Below are 22,055 nucleotides of genomic sequence, written 5' to 3'. Positions count from 1 at the left end.
ATCACGGGTGCGATTTCTATTCGAGAACTAACTACGAGCTAGACTTAGATTGCTTGAGCTATTAAGGATGGATATCTTTCAGATCGATTCGGACAACATCGTGTTAAAACCTTACTGCGTTTCCAAGTCCCACAAAAACAATAAAACAGGAGAGATATTTTTCCGGGCGGTTTGTTATAAGTTTCGTATTGGCCTCGAGCAATGAACTACTTTTATAAATTTTCGGTTGGACTCGTCAAAGAAAACTGATTCAATGTTCACACTTTAAAATGGTACAGCTGTGCATGAAATTTTATGTATCTTCAATAAAACATTCATGTCTTCAATAAAACTTAACATAGAAAATACAAATTCATACATGAAAACAATGTCTAATAATATTTCTGTGCATTGACATCGTCAGGATTGGCTAAATTCATTCCTAATAAGTATAACCGAGATGTTGCGTGACATAAGTTTAGAAACTATCAGTCTCCTCTCTGTGAAGTTGGTTTGCAAAATATTTTATTTATTCAGGTAATTATTCGTACACCTTCATTCATATCCATTGAATGCTGCTTTGTTTAGACCTGGTTACATGTTACATCAACCCATACAAGTTAGCTTGTAAATGTATGAATGCTTGAATAAAAGGCAAAATTCACCGTGTAACTGCCCAATTTGTATGGATTCATGAAGTTGGGAGGTTGGCAAGCAATAAAAACTACATAGGCAGTTCTTTTTGTTGTTAACGTCTATTGACAATAGCACCTCCTCCACTCACCTATCGAAGCGGCTGGCGGGATACTATACAGATGCAGAAACTTTCTATCAGAATTTTATCCTCATACTATTGTGATTGCGGCAAAAGCATAGTGATTGACATGAATTTTACAATGTGTGAGACCATATTTTGGTAACGAAATGTCAAGTTAAGAAGTCAAGTAGTTAAGAAGACTGACTACTGGCTTTCAAAATCCACTTTACAGCAGCTGACGCTTTAGACATTTCAAATTCATTGAATTCAAGTACATGTATAATTTTTGTTCCATGTAGATCTACCCTTGCACTCCCAACCCCAATTCAGCGTAATTAGTAGTAGCGGGCGTAACTTGGTGGAAATCCATAATCGCAGGAATAGAAGGATCAGCAACTTTGCTATTTCCACTTAGTAATTTATTGACACCGACCATGGTTTCGTTACAGAGTTGACCATGATAATGTTACTCTGTAACGGAACCATGGTCGGTGTCAATAAATTACTAAGTGGAAATAGCAAAGTTGTTGGTTCTTCCATTTCCTGCCCTATTCAGCGGCCATTACATTTTTTTCCACTGATTACGACCGCTTATGACAGGTTATTCAGTAGCTCAGGCGGCGTACATAGTTGGGAGATGGCGCCTCGTGACAGAGGGTCCGGAGTAAAGGGGGGGGGCAGTCGGGCGTTTACGACCTATTAATAGACGCGGAAGGAATGTCGAGGCTCTGCGATGTTTTCACGCGTCTCTCGGGGCGACGACGTAAACAATTGCCAAGGCGATGAGCAGATTCCAAACTCGGTTTCACGCTTACCCCCCCCCCCCCCCATCCCCTCCAACGGTCTCTTTATAAATCTCTCGTCATGATCTCTAGGCCATTGGCATCTTTGCTGATTCGAGAGGCGATTCGGGAGAATCGATGCCTGTGGGACGTAAGAGCATCGATGCATCGGAAAGTGGTCTCCGTGCGACGGGCTGAATGTAGTGAAATCATGAGTACCCCCTTCCCTCAACGATTGTAGCCAAGAAAATTCGCGTCTGGACATCTTGGGAAGGACATCGTGCGTTGCGGTCCAATCGAATTCGTGGAAAATCGCGCTACCCCGATTATTTATTTATCTGCTCACATTACTTGAATGGGGAACATGCAAGAAATTTGTTCATCATGCTAGTAAGTCTCATTGAATAGACAATTTTCTCACGAGTCCAAATATATACGCCAAAAATCTCCTATTACGCCACAAAAGTCAATAAATGCTTATTAAAAGTGCTCGAATATTGCTTGATGTCACGTGACCTGAAACGCCTTCTGACGTCATCGCACGGTACATCATTTAATTCGCTAAGAGAGTAGAAGGGCAGAGTCTTGATTGCAAGATATCGAAGTAAAAATTGTCCACGAGCTTTGTAGAAAGTCCTCAGAGGACAAAATGACTTAAGAGGGATATAAGAAAGCACAATACGACAGTTTACTTTTGGTCGATTCCCTTATGGTGGCTGATTTTCTGAAAAATAGTGATTGCTTCCAAATCTCACCAAGCAATCCCCTTCATTTGTTTCCGTAGCGCTTTGGCAACAATCTGCTATTTGACGTTGAAACAGCAATTACTTTCGCCAAATTTTCGTTTGAGCACATGCATAGATCGATTTTCTATCCACTTCCTCAGCCTGTCATCAGTGGATACCGTGCCGTGACGTCACCCTCCGATGACGTCGTGTTTTCAAGCAGCCGATGAAGATTAATTTTCATAGACTCATAATAAAAACATTGTTCATCCGCGAAAATTTCGGCGAGTATATTTGAGGTATGGACCTTCTTATTCTAGTACTTTGAAAAAATAGCGCATGTTCCCCATTATAATTCGGATTATAAAATACTGCGACTTCACGCGACAGTTTAAGCATATCTATATCAAAGAGCGATACCCTCGCATTCGTATGTTTCTCATTTCCCGATTTATAATACGAAATTTTCGTGGAGCTGGCATGCAAAAAATACTTCCGGAAGAGCTCTGAAGAAGCTTGGATCCGTCAAGCGAGTACTGAGAAGATTGTCGGATTGAAAAATAAAGAATGATGCAATTTCGCATTAATCGCAATTGAGAATAGATATAGAGCGACACGGAGAACATAACATTAGAGTCCCACTATCTTTCCAGGTCCGACGGAAACGATTAATTAAGAGATATTTTTTTCCGAACGGATAGGTGTTGGAATATGAATTTTCTCCGAAGAAGAAAGGACTCAAATAAACGCTAGACGTAATTTCATTAGAATATTTCTTTTTTATTTGCTCTCGGCTGATTTCCCAATACTCCCTGCCACCCTCGTATTTAGGCGTTAACATGTAGGTGTATATGAATGCATGGTAGTCGGCTATGTTACGAGGGCCCACATTGGCATCAGCTGATTGTCATTTCATTGTTTTGATTTCATTGCCTTAATGCCATTTGCCATCTTCACAAAATCGTGTTCTTATTTAAAAGAATCGATACACTCGCGACGAGAGAGTATCGACGTTGGAAAGCGGTCCCCCTAAAAATGCCATTTCGAAATAATTGTTTAGCCATGGAGTGAGGCATACCATTTACTCTTTTCTGCATTCTCGCATATTCTGACTTACCGTGCGTTTTGAAACAACCCCTGTCTGCTCATTGGGAAGGATCGTGTTCTAGATATGTTATTCCGACCGGAAATTAGACGTAGTGTTTATCCAAATACCGTGGGTGTAAACATATCGCCATCCGCAAAGCACAAAGTCCCCAAGACTGCCCTCATCCCCTCCCACATTCCCACCCCCGCTTAATTTAGCCTACGATACTATGCCATGACAAAACCGAGAAAATTAAACTACTGAAACCATAAAAAATACAGAACTTCCCAGTAGACAGCTATAACAGCTGGGAACTTGAGCTACAACAAAGCCCGTGAAATTTCAGCGTAGCTTAGCGTAGGGTTGGGAAGGTTGTCTTTTGAGTACCATAGTGAATGGAGTCCCAAGACTGGAGTGTAAAGTCAACGTGGAAACCTTGCATATTATCTAAGAGACAGCTAAATATATGTATACAATGTATTTTTTGAATTATATAAAAATTTTTATTCAGTTTTAACTCTTCAGCCTATGGGGCAAGTAATTAATGGAATTCATCGGACATGTAGCTATTTAGTAGCATCTTTATTGAAAACACAGTGAAGATTGTGAAGTGTCCTCTTCGGATTCGGAAGCCGCGTCGAATGTGAGCCGTTTTGCACCCTGCGTTCCTCAAATTTTCGTGGATCCTCATGGAGAGGCATCTTTATCATCAACAGCTATTAATCCTAAGATCGGTTTGACGCAGGTCTGGCGCGGAAAGTGTATTTTCGTGACCTTAACCCATTAGTGAATTGCGTCCGATATATAGGACGCGCGTATTTAATTTTTTTCTGGGCTCAATTTGATTTGTGCTACATTTTGATACTATATTAAGGTCAAATGGATGTCTGCCTTCACCGCCCTGCCAATATTTTAATTGACACCTTGAATTTATCGACCTGAGAAGCATTTATGTGAGACATGTAATCGAAAGAATTTTCAGTCACCCGCACGGGGTAGGTTAGTTTATTTTTTATAGTTAGTAATTATTTTTTATTGTAGTATTTTGCTCTATATGTTGACAACTTTTATATTTTTCTTCTAAAGGATGATCTTTTTGTTTTCTCAAGTTTTTCGGTACTATTTTGAATCTGTAATCAACACTGAAAACTGACCGTCCGATATATCGGAAGGGCTGTATTATTTACTCTATTGATTGTAAAAGAATATAAATAGTTATAATTGCATAAATAAGTCAAAATGTACCTTATTAGCCAAAATAATTACTTTCCAAATGAATATTTGTAGGGATGGACGGATCCAGGATTTTTTCGAATCCGGATTCGGATCGGATCCTTGATTTTCGGAGCCGGATCTTTCGGATCGGATATTTTCGGATCCAAATGCATTATCAAGTTCCTGACGCTGAAATTCCCCCTATGATTGTTCAATCTCTTGGGGAGAGTCGCACTATGTGCCAGTCGTATTTTGCCTTTTTTATTTTCCATGGCTGAAATTCTGCTACGTAAACACTGCGAGAGCTTTCGAACAAAACGGGTCATGAGTAGGACAAGAATAGCATGCGACGGCGCATTCGAAGATAGAATCGGAAATCTTTCCACCCTTATGGGGTTGCATTCACGGAAGCTATCATTTAAAATTTCGGATCCAGATCCGATGTCTTCCGCGACTTTGGATCCGATGTATCCGATGATGGGCAATATCCGCGGATATTTGGACCGGAGGTATCCGATCCGACCATCCCTAAATATTTGGCAAAAATAACTTAATGCACCGATGGGTTTAGTTGATGAAGTACAATATGAAGAGTATGCATTGAAATCGTCATGGAAATGACAAAAACTTGATTGCTCGGGCCGATTAGCCGTGCGATATGAGCCCTCAGCGGCTCTCTCCGCTCCTCGCTCGCGCTGACACCTCACTCACTCGTTGGACTGATTCATCTGGCATTTCGGAAGATAACAACACGGTGGGAGAATTAGATGACACTCGAAAAGGATTTACAGCATGATGAATCTCCCTTCCGGAGTAAAAAAAATTAGATTAGCCGTAATCTTCGTGAAAATGATCTTATCACTGTGAAGAATGAGTCACAATGATACTTATAATGTTGGTAAAGATTTCCTGCAGACTCTGGACCAGATTCACGCCATTAATTGCCACGTTATGTGCTGAAAATTTTAAGGAGGGCTCATCCCTTAATATCAGTCCAAATATGTGTATTTGGAATACTTTTAAAGGCAAATAATCATTCCCACGCTCTGCAGAGAATTCCTTGGCAATATAAGCTGAGAAATATCAAAAATACATTGAAATCCATGGCTGTATTCAATCATGCAACAACCGAATCGCCTAATATATATTAATATCAGTCGTAAGGGGTGTTCAGAATATGGCAGGAGAATACGATGCCTGTGAGTGACTGCATAGTCTACAAGGCGAGAAAATGGAGCAAATCGAGATCCTGACTTGAAGAGTGTTATTGATTGCATTTGAGATCCCATATTTATTTATTTTTTATTTATTTAATTATTTATTTAATCATTCAAAACAGCCTTTACATTGAATAGAAAAATAAAAATCTGCAGCTTTAACAAATATGAACTATAAAAAACCATAAAAAGAATAAAAAAAAATAAAAAAAAAGGATTCTGAAGATGCCTTTTCGCAGCTGCCTCTTGAATGATCTGATGGATGATTGATTTATTAGATAAGGTAACCCGCTGTCTCTTTTAAATAGTTTAAAGATCCATAATTGTGGTATTGCAACGACAACTGCTAATAATGGAATGATGATTTGAACTTGAGCGAGAAATACTATGAGGCCGTTGGGATTTTAACTGCGGTACGACCGAGTCACAAAGATAGAATAGGCTGAGTTGTGTGGAGGAAACAGGGTCGCTGGGTGTTCAACGGAGTCATAGCCATAATTAGCGGATGAGAAGCCACTGCCATTCTCACTTTTCATTCATCATTTTCCTACTTACACCAATAGAAGAAGAGGAGGGGTTCGAGGAATTTTCAGGATTTCCTGAGCTGCAAACCCCGGCAATAGCCAACCCATATTGACGTCGCACATTGCCAAGGGTTGTTGGCCACCACATAGGATTTCCAGGTTTAATCCTAGAATGCTTGGAACCGTCCTTACTGAAATCACACCATATCCACTTAAAATAAGGCCAGTTTTCATTTGCTCTCATGTGAAAGCTTTGTTTTTGTTGACGCAAAGATTTGTTTGTCGCAAAACAGAATACTAACTTTCACATCAACATACATATAAATAATAGGGATGGACGGATCCAAGCTTTTTTTTCGGCTCGGATCTTTGATTTTCGGAGCCGGATCTATCGATTCGGATATTTTCGGATCGGATATTTTCGGATCCAAATGCAGTTTCGAATTCTTGACTCTGACATTCCCCGATGATTGTTCAATCCCTTGGGAAGAGTCACACTATATGCCAGTAGTATTTTGCTATTTTTATTTTCCACGGCTGAAATTCTCGTACGTAACCTCTGCGAGAGCTTTCAAACAAAACGGTTCATTAGTAGGACAAGAATCGCATGCGACGGCGCATTCGAAGATAGAATCGGAACTCTTTCCACCCTTATGGGGCATTGCATTCACTGGAGTTATTATTCAAAATTTCGGCTCCAGATCCGCTGTCTTCCGCGACTTTGGATCCAATGTATCCGATGAAGGGCAATATCCGCGGATATTTGGATCCGAGGTATCCGATCCGATCATCCCTAATAAATAACATACATAAATTACATATAAATGAAATGAAAACATGCCATCAATTTGGAAAAACTCTGTTACATTTATTTTTAATAAACAGTTGAAGGTAATGCATGGAATTCTCTCTGGCTCACCACCAGGTAAGAGACTTGAACTCCGCCGACACAACGTTTGGTCGGCCAAATTCACATCAGCTGTTCTCATTCTTCAAAGGCTTTGGGACTGTACGGTGAGTCGAAGCCGGAATCGTCGGCTGAGAAGTCTCTTACCCGGAGGAGAACCTGAGAGAATTTCATTCGAACTTTCCAACGGGAGAGTGCCAAACCATACGTGATTGAAAGTACTATTTAAAAAATAAAAGTTCGCAATGCAAACGTCAGGAAGAGCAAACTTGGTCGACGGCTGCTTGGTCTTACTGTAAGTAGGAAGTACAGTGAAAACTCGGTTAGCGAACATCTCTGATAACGAACAATTCGGATAACGACCAAAAATTTCGCTAAACATTTGCCTCGGATAGCGAACAAAATTTCGGTTAGCGAACAGATGTGTAGCGGACATGTTTGTGTTCGGTGCTGTGCGATCCCAAATGGATACAAAGTAATACAATATCTACAATAGTAAGTCTACATGTAATAGAATGTAATACAATACCTATATAGCCTGTAACTTTCATATAATAGCGAGTCAATAGGAGCTAGGAACCAATTTTTCCTATTTCCTTTTATTTCTTATGTGGAAAATTGTTTCGGATAGTGAACATTAGGGATAACGACCAGCTTTCTGGAACGGATTGTGGTCGTTATCCAAGGTTATAGTGTAAGTATAATAACTAGAAATCACACCGTGCTTGACCTTGCATGGATACCAAGTCCGCTAATAGCTCGGCTAATCCACGGACTCGGTATCCATGCAAGACTTTGTACACTTACATGCTAGACTTGGTATGCATGCAATTAGACCTGCACAAGATCTACAGCTAGGACAACGACATAAGGTCAGACTAGAAACTAGGAGAGTGCTAAGGACGCGAACTTGCTTCCAAGTAAATAAAACTATTAGTTAGTAATAGAAAACGAAATGATTCATATATGAGTTGTAACATGCCAAGAAATGCATGGAGATAGGTAGTAGTGACCGTATTACAGTAAGTTATTAAATATTCATGCAGAGTAAATTGCTATTACAGCTATTTTACTCAGCTGGATTCAAACTATCGCAGGTATTTTGGTACCTCATTGTACTCGGAAAAAAACGACATCTTAAAGGGTCTAGAAGGTTAAGATGGTGAAAAGTGCCCCCTGAGATTTTGAAAAATAAAAAAATATACACTTTAAGTGCATAAAAAATTATGTGTTTCCCCAAAGTTTCTGGCCTCAACAATGGAAATTAACCTCGAAAATATTGGCATGCTGAATTGGCAAAATCCAAATGCTGGCGATAACTTCATGGCTATTTTGAGTCAGTAGATATGAAAAAAAATCAGTATCGGCAGACGTTGTATTTCTCGAGGCTTGAAGAATAACTTTAAGCTTAACAGCATGGAAATAAACATCAATTACGATTAATATTAGTGTTTTAGGTATTGTATATGTGAATAATTATTCTTAATCAATAACATTACAAACTGATCAACAATTGTTGCTCTCAACAACGAAATCAAATATCCTCTTGGAATTCAGAGATGCAAATGACACAAAGCAGTTATTCGTGTTTTGACTGTGTTCCAACAATTTTAAAAATTTGAAAAAAAAATTAGAATCATACTTTGATATAGGGGTAACAACGTATATTTTTTCGGCGTGTCTATTGTTTCATAAAAGTTTTAATTTAATTTTGAAAATTTCAAACTCATCTAAAAGTTTAGTTTTCGGTCATAAAATTCTGAAAAAAATCGGGATGGTAGAACGTAATAGTAAATACATTTTAAAATAAGAGATTACGATTTTACAAAAATAAAAACTGGAGATGTGGTCAAAAAACTAACAATCGTGTTTCAATTTTTGTGTGGTTAATATCCATTGTTGAGGCCTGAAAATTTGGGGAAACACATGATTTTATACCTATGCACTTTTAGTGTATATTTTCTATTTTTCAAAATGTCTGGGGGCACTTTTCACCGTCTTAACCTGCTAGACCCTTTATCGGTTCTGCAGTCTATTTATATAATATCTATCTTACTTCAATCACGAAGGGGCCGGACTCGGAGCCGGTTGAAAACTCCCTGGAAGCAATTCGAGACTTAGCTCGCCTTCACCTGAGAATTCGCCTTTTCTCGGGACGCGCGTCGCATGACGCATCGCGGCTTTTCTCGGAACGCGTGCTCCGCGATAGCGAGCGCTGACGTCAGCGTCTGTCACTTCCGATGGCATACCCAGAAAGAATGAAAAGCTGCTCGGATTAGATGTGTTTCAAGCAATTGCTAAGTAAGCATTGCTAACGATCACGCGTTTCATCATTTTTTACGTGAGCCCTTTCCGAACAAATCTCTTTGAGTCACGTAGGATTTATCTTAATCATCTTTTTGAAGATGACTTATCTTGTGAGACGATTCATTCGTTTTTACGCTGCCTGTTCAAGTGATCAGTTTTAAAAATAATTTGCGAGCACTCAAGATAACATTTAACCACGCTCATCATTCAACCCCGGAGAAATTTCCCGAAACTAATGTATCCATTGAAACTCAGCTATCATATTAAATAGGCAACGGATTCTCAGGAAATTTGTGAATTTCTACACAACGCCTTGAACTTTTCGTAATGAAGTCTTCTCTCATTGATAGTTTGGTGTCTTGACTGACTGAAATATTAATTGTTTCATTCACCCATCAATGCACAGACTGTACCACTAATTAAAAATAAATAAACAAGTATGATTTTTTTAACGCACGTTTCATATGCAATGTTTAAACGTAAAAATGACGAATAAATGCGACCCGTTGAAATAAATACATGTTTTTTTTTCGTATTTAAACCTAACACCTACTCTCCAGATATTCGACCGCGAAAGTCGATAGTCTGAATATTTTCGCAGATGGGTTTATGACGTCACGAACCTTTGCTTAGCGGGTCGCCGCTCTGTCTTTTACGTGGGCCTCGCGCGGTTTGCTGTTGCCAACACTGTACATATAGTGAGCGATTGCTTTTCTGCTATCACAAACAATAAACTACACTCACAACTCAAACAATTGCGCACAAGAAATGTGGTTCTGTGATCTGGTTAATTGTGTAAACATGGTACACCGGCGCAGAGGAAACGCGCCTTCGGTGTGCTATGTAATGTAAAATCCCACAACAAAAGGATCCGCCAGATCGAAGAAATGAACCAAAATTCTAATGACGTCATCTACTCGTGAAAGGTGGGCGGAAACTTTAGTGTTTTTTATTTTATGCTGCATGCAATGCAAGGGAAAATGGCTGAATGGGGAAGTTTCCTCCCTTGTCTGTCCCTTCCATCAACCGAGTTGTTCAACTCAATAGGGTAGTTTCATTCATCAAAGAAAACGAAATGCATTGATTGCGATTCGTCACCCACCATTAGTGTACTCATAATAAACAAATTATTTGGTTTTAGAAATCCCAGTTTAGACGAATGGCAATGGTCAATTTTATCCTCATTTGAAAAAGGCCAGATTGGCGCCCATGCGATGCCACTCCACGTGACGTCACAGGGACCTAGTTTCTATACGAGTAGATAGGAGTTTCATATCGTCTGAGGTTACCAGTGCATGCGTGAGGCACAGAGCTCAGGGAAACATGTCTTAATAATCACCTATTAAAACTGCCTAAGGTTGGAAAGTTTTCTTCGTTTGATAGGGTATTAATAATCCCTATTTAAGCCAAGCGCTACCTGCTAGCAGGGTACTCTGCTACCTTTTAGCAGCCTGCATTGCAGCGGCGCACACATCCTCGCCCCAAGGTCACCTCACTTCGCGGCTGCGGGAACCAGAATGACGTCACACGGACTTTTCCCAGCATTCATACTTAGCCGTCGCGTTTAAGCGCTTGAAAATTTTCAGTTTTAATTTAATCGCGAAAAATAGGTATCTTTATTTAATAATCTAAAAGCGTGAAATGCGTACTCCAGGAGTAATAATCTTTCGATTTAGGCAATAAAAAGTAAAAGGAGACCACCCTACTATCGTTAGTACGATCGCTCGTACAATCGTAATGTGAACGAGGCATAAGAGGAGAGCTCCCTTAAGTGGTCGTCTCCTGAGTGTGGGCGGGACAAGAGAGGTCAGGAGACGCGATGGCCAACTGCGGTCGCGGTGGTGGTGGTGTAGGAGGAATGCAAGGAGGGCCCAGACGGAGGAGGCTGAGCCGCCCGCGACCTTGACGCCCACTCGCCGCGGCACTGACCCACGTCTGGATTATTCCCTCTCTCTGCCGCCGCCGACCGCGGGAGAAGACCTCGCCTTCGCATCAATCGCTTGCCCATCGCCCGTCGGCCAATATCGAATGCCCCGCGAGATTATGGGATCCGGCGCACAGAGACAATTCCTACACGAAACTCCTAAAGCCTTTGAAGACTCCCTAAAAAGAATACAAAATGCACTACTGCAACCTATCTGGAATAGGGTGGTTTCCTATTATTTTTTATTGCCTTAATCGAAAGACTATTACTCCTGGAGTACGTATTTCATGCTTTTAGATTTTTAAATGACGATATCTATTTTTCTTGATTAAATGAAAAGTGAAAATTTTCAAGCGCGCAAAAACGCGACGGGTAAGTATGAATGCCGGGAAAACTCCGTGTGACGTCGTTCTGGTTCCCGATGCCGCAAGTGAGGTGACCTTCGGGCGAGGCTTCGACCACTGAGACGACGAAGGATGCTAGCAGGTAGCGCTTGGCTTAAATAAGGATTATTAATACCTTATCAAACGAAGGAAACTTTCCGAACTTAGGTAATTTTATTGTGTGATTATTAGTAGATGTTTCCCTGACCTCTGTGCCTCATGCATGCATTGGTAATCTCAGACGATGTAAAACTCCTGACTACTCGTATAGAATCTAGGTCCCTGTGACGTCACGTGGAGTGGCATCGCATGGGCGCCAATCTGGACTTTTTCAAATGAGGATAAAATTGACCATTGCCATTCGTCTAAACTGGGATCTAAAACCAAATAATTTGTATATTATGAATACACTAATGGTGGGCAACGAATCGCAATCATGAAGGAAATCATCATCTTTGATGATGGAAACTACCCTATTCGCTATTCCCCCGAGCAATGAAATACTTTAATAAATACTAGATGTGACTCAGTGGTCACATATCTTCAATACGCTCTTATTATTTTTATCTTTGGCTGTTGATGTTCCAACGACCCCACCACTTGCCTATTGAATCGGTTTGTGAGGTAGTATTCAGAAGTAACATATATATCACGCAATTCGCATGTGTATAGACATTCGGGTGTAATCTCTAGTATAGTATTATGTAGCCTGAATAATATGGTACATGGTCTTGCACAAATCCAAGTATATTATGGAGTATCCATAGACCCGTTCGGAGAAATTCACATGATGCAGAATTGGCTTGAAGTCCTGAATCATAGGTGACCCCATAACTAGTATGATTTATACCATCCATCATTAGGACAGTTAAAGATATATAGTTAAATATTAAATCAGAATATACGAAGGTACAAAATGGTTCGGTTCGCAACAATTTCGTATTCAATGACAGAAGGTTTTATTCTAGGCAGGAGTTGCTAGTTTTTCGCTCAATGAGGGCCCTTCCTTGTGAAACTATGAACAGAAATTCATTGCCCTTAAAATTATGAGTTTCATTGATCAGAAATTTATACCAGAATATTACATCCAAATTTTAAATTATAGTTTTCATGTCGTTGTTTTGGTTTGAAAAGGCTCCGCAATCGAGGTTGATTGTGAGTGAACAATATGTTTCACCTCTCGTATTCTAACATTTATGATATTTTACATAAATTAGTAATGTTTGATCTACCGATTTACTTGCTCAAAGAAATGTGGTTTGTCATGCAGATCTACCTTGGAATTAGAGTGAAATAATAGCACAATACACGCTATCCTCAGCGTTAATTCCAGCTGAAACATGTTAAAAAATCCAATGGACATTACGTGTTTATGCTGCAATAATTTCATCGCAAAATGCAATGCCAAAATTGAAATTGAAATTGAAATACCAAATAAAAGATGAAATTAAAGATTTCAAATGCAATTAATCTTTAATTTGGGTATTTCAACTTCACCTTTGCCTGTATTCCATCCAGCGAGGCTATACCAAAGCTTTATATGAGGGTAGTCCCTACCCTAGGGTGTACCCTAATTATCTAAATTATAAGGGGTTAAGATTAGCCTATCAAGTGTCAATGGTCATTCTGTTAAATTACTATTTTTAATACTTATCCATTCGGCAAAGTGTATCTTTTATTTAATCACCACATGGTGCAACGCCGAAATGGTATTCTCCCAGCCACATTGAGGACGCCTGTTTCACATTTCTTGAGTGAAGTACGAAAGAAGCATATTTCCATGTAGATTACGTCGCAACGTTTGAATCTTCAGTGTAAGTTGGCAATTTCTAAAGAATATTTCTCGAGATCCTGAGCCAGTTCATTCCTGGAAAGGTGTAATTATATCCAATAAAATGTTTTTTTCCTGTGTTGAGTAGGCCTTCAAAGTAATAATATCAACGTTTTCAGGAAGGAAATACTCCGGAAAAGTCACTTGCACAGAAGATCATATAAGACCTTCATTAAAAGATTTCCTTCCGCGTACCAGCGTTCGACGGAAATTTTGCCAGCAGCACCGCTACCTGGAAGTCGTTTGTGGGGAGTCGCGATGTTTGGAACTCTTGACATGCAATGGGAAATGTAGTTAGGGCTCGTTAGGAAGTGGTTCGTCCCGATATATATAATGATTTCGCATAATTTTCCTGCGATCGTAACATATAGAGATAGGGAAATATATGTGTACGGAAAAAAGTGTCCAATACTTTGAGAGGTGGTGGTACCTAACAACCCAAGAAAAAAAGTCTGATAAACCTCGGTTAGAAACGCATACTTCCTGAGTTATGCACACTTGTTCATAGCGGCTGAAGATATTCGGTCCGGAAGCGCATACTTTCTACAATCTGCAGTACACTGGTTCATAGAATACGTTCAACCTGACGTCCTTTCATAGGAGTTGTTCCATGTGATGTCCGTCCATGACAATGCATCTCTCTGCCCTACGATAATTCGCATTCTTTGAAATGCACCCGGTTCTTGTAAATTGTATGGTATGGTATTTGGAGGAGGCGACCGACATCTGAGGTCATTTGCGCTAAGAGGGAAGAGTATGGAAGGAAGGGTGGAGAGAAACCCGGCATCGGAATTAGCCTGCTCTTAACGAAAGGCGTCAAGGGGACCACGGCTTTACGTCCCATCCGACGGACGGAGTGTTGCGCTTGAAATGTCCTCCACACAACATTCAAGCAGGGACCGGGTAGTCTCTGACAAGTCTCTGCCACCGCCGGGATTTGAACCCGAACCGACGACTTGGGAAGCCAACACTCTATCCGTCATGCCAACCCGATCCCCGTTCTTGTAAATTCCGGCATGCATTTAAGACGCGGTCTTGCAATGTCTACACGTTGTTGAGAGCGTGGACTATTGTCATGTGTCATGTCAGCAAAGACTAGAGATGTGGTTTATGCACGTTGGCGCACCGGCACATTTCCTGCCGCAATGTCTGTGAGCATCTGATGCTGGCATTTGAGGGCCCATGGATTGGTCTGGGAAGCCCCGAGGACCCACACTTTGGCCGTCCCGATCCCCAGACCTCAATCCCCAAGATTTTTGGATATGGGGGCACTCGAAGGCAATAGTCTACGCCACCTCAGTCAAGGGGAGGGCAAGGGTTGATGGATTGAGATGGGGTGGGTAAGAAAAAGACCTTTGAGGCTAAGGGTGCATTTCAGCGAAATAGAGGGGACTGAAACTCAAGTGAAGAGTGCGAATGAGGAGTGGGTTAGGAAAGGGCGTTCTTCAACGTCAAAATCAATCACTGAATTCAATACCCTATTCTGGAGAAGTGCATTGCAGTTCGGAATCGCTCGGATTTCAGTGAAAAGCCATTTTGATACCCCTCTCTAGAACTGTACGATGAGCACCTACAATGTTAAATTTGCTTCCAATACCAAGGCTGCGGCGAACTGTCCGAGGACAGGATGACGAGAAAGGGTCCCGATTTCGACGCCCGGCAGGCCGTTGGCCCCTCACTCTCTCATCGATTCGACCCTATGCGGGTTTGGATCGATGAAGATAGGGCTCATCTCGGATTAAGCCGCAGGTGAGTGAAATCAGGCCGTTCGCTGAAACCACAGAAATTCAATTCAAAAGAACAATTTGTTAGACGGAGGGGAAAGATAATTTGTGAAGAAAATAAATCTTCCTCATTCACTCTCAAGTTTATAATACACAAAAAAACTCTAAAGTTGCTCCGACTGCTCGTGAGTTGGTGATGTCATGATACGTTTAGTTAATTTACGATCGGGAAGATACGATCGGGAAGATACTTTAATTGAAAGAAATCCCTCTGTACATTGTTAGCAGCAGCGAACCACTAGAGTCCCATTCACAAGGCCATTGTTGGAGAAGCGGCGAACCGCCCCGCATAAGCTCGTGACGTCATCAACTTGTCTGCACAAGGGTCGAAAGGTTATTCCGACTTGAGTGGCGACCTTTGAGAATTCATTTTAAAGCGCGATGGTTTTACTTGCGGTGGCGATTGCAGAGATCTCTTTTGTTATATTGGGGCAAACGAGCCGAGGCGTCGATTTTCCACGACGGACAGCTCGAGAAGTGTTCATTCCCTTAGCGAAAAAACTATTGAAATTTCAACAGTTAATTGGGACAGTAACTGTTGGATTTATCTGTTACTGTTGGAGTTAACAGTAACTGTTGAATCCAACAGTAACTGTTAGATTTATCTGTTACCATTGGAGTTAACAGTTATTGTTAGTTTTATTAGTTACAGTTAGTTTTAACAGTTACTGATAGTTTTAACAGTGGTCCCAATTTGCTGTTGAATTCAACAGTTACTCTTGGATTCCACGGTGGTCCCAATCAACTGTTGAAATTTCAAGTTTTTTCGCTAAGGGTTGGATCGGAAAATGGAAAAATACGTGTCTCTTAATCTTTCAGACTCCATCACAAAAGACAATAGCATTAAATTTGTGGAGGAACGCATTCCTTGCTGGGAGAGTTCCCATTCCCTGGGCTGGGCACATTTGGGAGGAATTTGCTTTTGGGGTGGATTCTTCCCCCGGAATTCGAATCCTGGACCCTTCCCTCAGCAGCCCAATCATCCACTCCACGCTCCCGCGCGTGAGGTTCGCATGTTCCCTCCTCGAGCCGTTGAGCTCCAGAAGATAAAATAAACGGGAGGAGGGTCGCCGTCTGCAGCCAACGCCCCTTATTGCTGGAGGAACAAGGAGCGATGCCTCGCAAGAAAGAGACGGCCGAATAAATAAATCGCACGAGGGAATCGATGGATCGCCGTCTCGGGGTCGCACTCTCTTCCTTTTCTCTCCTTCCGCAGCCGAGGGGTGGAGGGGGGGGACTGAGGGGGGAAATGGGGGTCTTCCCCTCCGCCAGACGAGTCTGCCCCGAGAGTAAGGGGGGTCCCGCCGCCCCCCCTCCCCATTCTGGCGAATTCTTCTCTAGCGTCCGCAGGTAGACAGACAGTCCTAGCCAAGGACGAACGGGGCCACTAGAGAATCCGTCCCGTTGAGGCTTGATTCATACGATATGCTAAGGGTACATTTTAATCGACCTCCAAAAATGCGCGCAGCGCGCCTTTGAGTGTAGAACGATCTATCTGTTGGTATCCGCAATTTGCAATGGAGTCCGCACTCGCGAGGAATGGTACCGTAAAATATGATTTTGATAGACTCAGTTCTCAAGAGTATAAATGTCGTTTGACAGCCCCAATTGCTGGTTATTTCTCCGCAGAAATCCAGAATTCTCTCCAGATCTTTCCGTCTGAGACGCAACGTGAGTGCCGGCTTTTGTAGAGTCATTTTAATGCGCGGTGGTTGGCTACACATTTATAAGCGAAAGGAGAGTCCAATATTGCTATTTTGTAGGTACGACATTGCGCAGTGCACGTATATCTGTTTGGAAGAGTCAATTCTCTAAAATCCGGTCGTCAAGGGTGGAAGGGTAGCACTGAAGGTTTGAATGGCTACGATTTTCTCAGCCAACTTTAGATTTTGTCATGTGCTATGGAAGAATTTGGATTCCCAAATATGTTGGCCGCAGTGAGGTATGAGGATAGTAGGTACTGTCCATTCCTTTTCGAATGCCAGTTGCAAAAGCCATGCTCTATGGGGAGATGAATTGTTTAAATCATTAAAATTTGTCGGCCTCGGTGGCGGGGGGAATAGGTCTTCGCCTACCACACCGAAGGTCGCGGGTTCCAGTCCCGCCTGGATAGGTTGCTCCTTCCAGGACATGGGTGTGTGTGATCATCTGTATTTGATTGTTTAAACTCCCGATGCAAAGGCCACATTGTGCGGTTTGCGGGGGTAATTTAATAAAAAAAGTAATTCCTAAGATTTGAATTGCACAGAATTCCATTTCTGCGATGAGATGCTGCGTCAATGGCCATCCTGAATGCAATGTGGTCGCCCCTTCAAACACATTTCACCTTACTCTGCTATTCATCGGCATGTATTCCTTCCCACGTTTTCAGTTGGCCACTGCTCTTCGATATAACTGCGTTGTCAGCTCTGCGTTCATCCATTCTTTAGCTGCCTAGAGATCATTTGCAGAACCTAAAGCTAATACAATGAAAAATATTGAAAATTTTTAATTCATCCATAACAAATGCTCAACACATTGTTTGAAACTCATTTATAACGCTCTAGTAAATACCAGACTAAAACTACGATGTTTTCAGTCGGGGTGCAGCTTATAAAAATTCTATAAGATCAATTGTTGTACTGCAAAAAAGACTTTTTAGAGTGATTTTAAAAAAGAGCCGTCTTGAAAGTTCCTTTCCTTTATTTTGTAGTATAGGTTTGCTCCCCTTAAGAATCTTTTTATTTCCAAGGCTTTACATCGAATTTTCATCAGAAGTGGAAATTCGGGGTTATTATTATACAACCGTCCTTCCTTCACCATACGAAGATCATGTATTTCTTTACCTAGATCTAACCTTAGGCTATATAAACGTTGTTTCCTGTTTATAGGCCCAAAAGTGCATAGTTTATTACCTGATTCATGTCTGATAACTCAATTATGAAAAATAAGCAGTCTTGGTTGTTTACAATGCAAAGTATGGAGGATATTTTTCTTTGATGTAATACCATGTAATACCTGTACGTACTTACTTGAATTCAAATGCTGTGTCTAAAATGTTTCTATGCTAGCATGACCTTTTGTAAATGATGGCAGCCATAAAAAAAGGTTCTCTTTAATGGCTACCTAAAGTTACTCCTTTGTATGTAATCAATTCTATTTTCTACTTTTTTCTTTTTGGAGTGATAAAAACAATTTATCATTATAATTCAAAATATATCGTATTTGAAAGTGCCAATTCCGAGTAATATCTATTTCATGCCTCAAAACTTTTCATTTTAATATTGTATTTTTATATTAATTACGCCCTGAATGCGATGGCAGAGAGAGGGTGACTTTTGAAATAGCCCTTGGTTGAATAAGAAAGGTGGGGCGTACAATCGATGATTGCTTTGGCGAGTAGTGTGATGGGTCGGGTGAAGTGATCCGTTGCCGCAGCAGCCTCGTTTCCCTCACTTCGTCCGGAAATGCCTTCTCTTCGGACACGTCGGCGAAAGGCGCGCCCTCACCCTCTGACTGCTCGCAAGCCCATGAATTCCCAGCCCAGCACTACAGTAGGCACGATAGCCACGTCGACCGCGGGAAAAATAGCCCTCACATTTGTGAAAGAAATCCACTAAGAGGTCACAAATATTTTGAAAAAGAAGTTCCACGTACTCAAGGGCGTACCCAGGATCAGGGGCGCAGCTAGGAATTGGGGCTGGAGGGGGTTTAGGTGCAACTAATACCGGGGTGTGTGGGGGTATGGAATACCCACCAGGATGAGCGGTGGGTGCGAGATCAATAAATTGCGGAATGTTTAAGATAAATGGTTCAAAATGGTGATTTTTACGACTTTCTGGGGGATATTTTTTAATCCTTACACTATTCTATTAGTAATATCAATCCAATTAAGTAAAATGGATTAAACTTAAAAATTTCTCTGCGTTCTGGGGGGGGGTTTTAACCCCCAAAAGAGCTAAGAGATGCAGAGCCCATTTACCTAGTCTGAGTCAGGCTATCCCAGAGCTAAACTATTCCAAATATCATTCTCTCTTAAACATTTCATTAAGAATAATCTCGGCAGTATCATAAAAATCCGTATACACAATAGGGTGGTTTCCTTTTATTTTTTTATTGCCTAAATCGAAAGATTATATTATTCCTGGAGTACCTACGTATTTCACGCTTTTAGATTTTAATATGACGATATCTATTTTTCGCGATTAAATGAAAAGTGAAAATTTTCAAGCGCGCGAAAACGCGACGGCTAAGTAGGAATGATGGGAAAAGTCCATGTGATGTATTTCTGGTTACCGCTGCCGCAATTGAGGTGACCTTGGGGCGAGACTTTGGGCGCTGATACGATGCAGGATGCTTGCAGGTAGCAGAGTACCCTGCTAGCAGGTAGCGCTTGGCTTAAATAAGCATTATTAATACCTTATCAAACGAAGGAAACTTCCGATCATAGGCAGTTTTAATAGGCGATTAGTAAGAGACGTTTCCCTGAGCTCTGTGCCTCATGCATGCATTGGTAATATCAGACGATGTAGAACTGCTATCTACTCTTATAGTAACTAGGTCCCTGTGACGTCACGTGGAGTGGCATCGCATATGGGCGCCAATCTGGCCTTTTTCAAATGCGGTTAAAATTGACCATTGCCATTCGCCTAAACTGGGATTTCTAAAACCAAATAATTTGTATATTATGAATACACTAATGGTGGGTAACGAATCGCAATCAATGCCTTTCGTTTTCTTTGATGAAGGAAACTACCCTATTCAATGATCGCGAACGATTTTTATTCACTAATTGGTTCATCCCTTTGAATTGGTGGGAAGTAAATATCACGTAATTCAGATAATATTCCTTTTCCATATTCCTACCACCGGGAAGAGATAGCCGTCTCTCTTCGTTTGCCTTCGGCGCAAATAAAAGTATAGGAGACGTTGGTTACAGCGCGATTGCGATTATTCAAGATATTTAATCATTTATCACGATCTCAATAGAATGTGGCGTCGTTAATTACGACTATAATGGTATTCCCTTGACGACTGTTACTATTGGAATCGAGTGTTTTGCCGGTGGGTTAATCAGGACATCATGTACATGCACAAGATATGAAATAATTTCAACCTGCACCCATAAAGAAATGTCTTTATATGTAGTTCATTGATTCATAAATAAAAATTATTTAGATTAAACCCCTAGATAATATGAAGCTTCGATAAATGAAGATTCATTTCTAGTTTCGTAGCAGCCTTGTGACATGACACTGCCAAGGTTTTGGAGGATTCTGGTACAATCTGAAGTATATGAATTATGTAGGGAAGAAGAAGAAACATACAAAATATTGATCGCTATGTAAAGTTTTCCGTTCATGATCCACGTTGTATATTCCTTTGATTAAAAAAAACTGTCAGGGATGAATGAATAACCAGCGAATTTCGCGCAAAACATACGAGAATATAATGCACGTCAAGCTCTAATTGATTAATTATCAGGCGTATGACTAACAAAGTCATTGTTACTACTGTAAGTGCGAATGGTGGTCTGCTAGGAATGGAAGAAGTATCAGGTATAATTCATTACAGTAATATAAGTAACAGGTTTTACGGTAACAAGTATATTTCATTCCTTATGGCTGATTGTTGATACATGAGTGCTGATTTGGTTAAAAGTCGATGACTCTCTTGTAATAATTGAGTTTTCATTGATTTCGCTCCCGTTGCTTATAAATAATTTTCCTCGTAATTATTAATGCCCTGTTTGACTTTCTGGACGGGGATTTACAAAAGGGAGTCTATCATGACAGTCGAAATTAATGTTTTAAAGCATTACATTCACTCATGCCATTAACGTCTACGTCAAAATCCTGTGCCACCGATACGTTTCTCTTTGAGAATCGATATCTCGATTTAGTTTCTTCCACCGATGAATTATGCTCGTTATCGTACGACGTACAAGTCAATCGAATTTAAATCGTTGCAAAAATTACACAGGCCAACCAAAAAACCTTTTTGTTTGAAAACTTATTTTATTTTAATAGCTGATCTTTATACTTAGATTTTGATGTGCCGAATCCAAACTTGGCCTTAGTTTTTTTGTATCACCCATAGTTTCCAAGCAATATGTATTTAATAATTAGTCTAATATAATAAGGTATGCAGGGAAATCAATTAAACACTGTGTTACCTCATAGAATTGTTTGTATTTAATGTCCACTACATCGTGATAAAATTGTTTGTATTTACTACAGCGTGATAATACAGGATTCACTTGTCCACTGGAATTGGTCTACATTTTCTTTCCCTTTTTTCCTTTGAGCTTCTTGTGTAGCTTTTTCTGCGATGAATCGCTTGCTGAACTTATCGGTGAAGTACCAACAGTAATCCCCATTATCTCCGTTCATTAAATTTACTTTTTCAATTTTATTATAACTATAAAAAAAAGCTGTTAAATTCTAAAAATATTGATTGATTTCGTAGATTCAACTGTAAAATGTGAATAAATGGTGGGTGATACAACTTTAAAACCATCATATTTGGATTCAGCAACTTTAAAAAACATAAAAATAATTTTCAGTAAAACATTTTTTTTTCCATTGTTGGCCTGTGTCACCCTCGACTGGGAATTGCATCACGAGAGAGCCTTCGACTTTGCGGGCCACTGCG

The sequence above is a fragment of the Ischnura elegans genome, chromosome 4 (assembly GCF_921293095.1).
Source record: "Ischnura elegans chromosome 4, ioIscEleg1.1, whole genome shotgun sequence".
Classification (NCBI taxonomy): domain Eukaryota; kingdom Metazoa; phylum Arthropoda; class Insecta; order Odonata; family Coenagrionidae; genus Ischnura; species Ischnura elegans.
The sequence above is the reverse complement of the archived record's forward strand: the minus strand, read 5'-3'. Positions refer to the sequence as shown.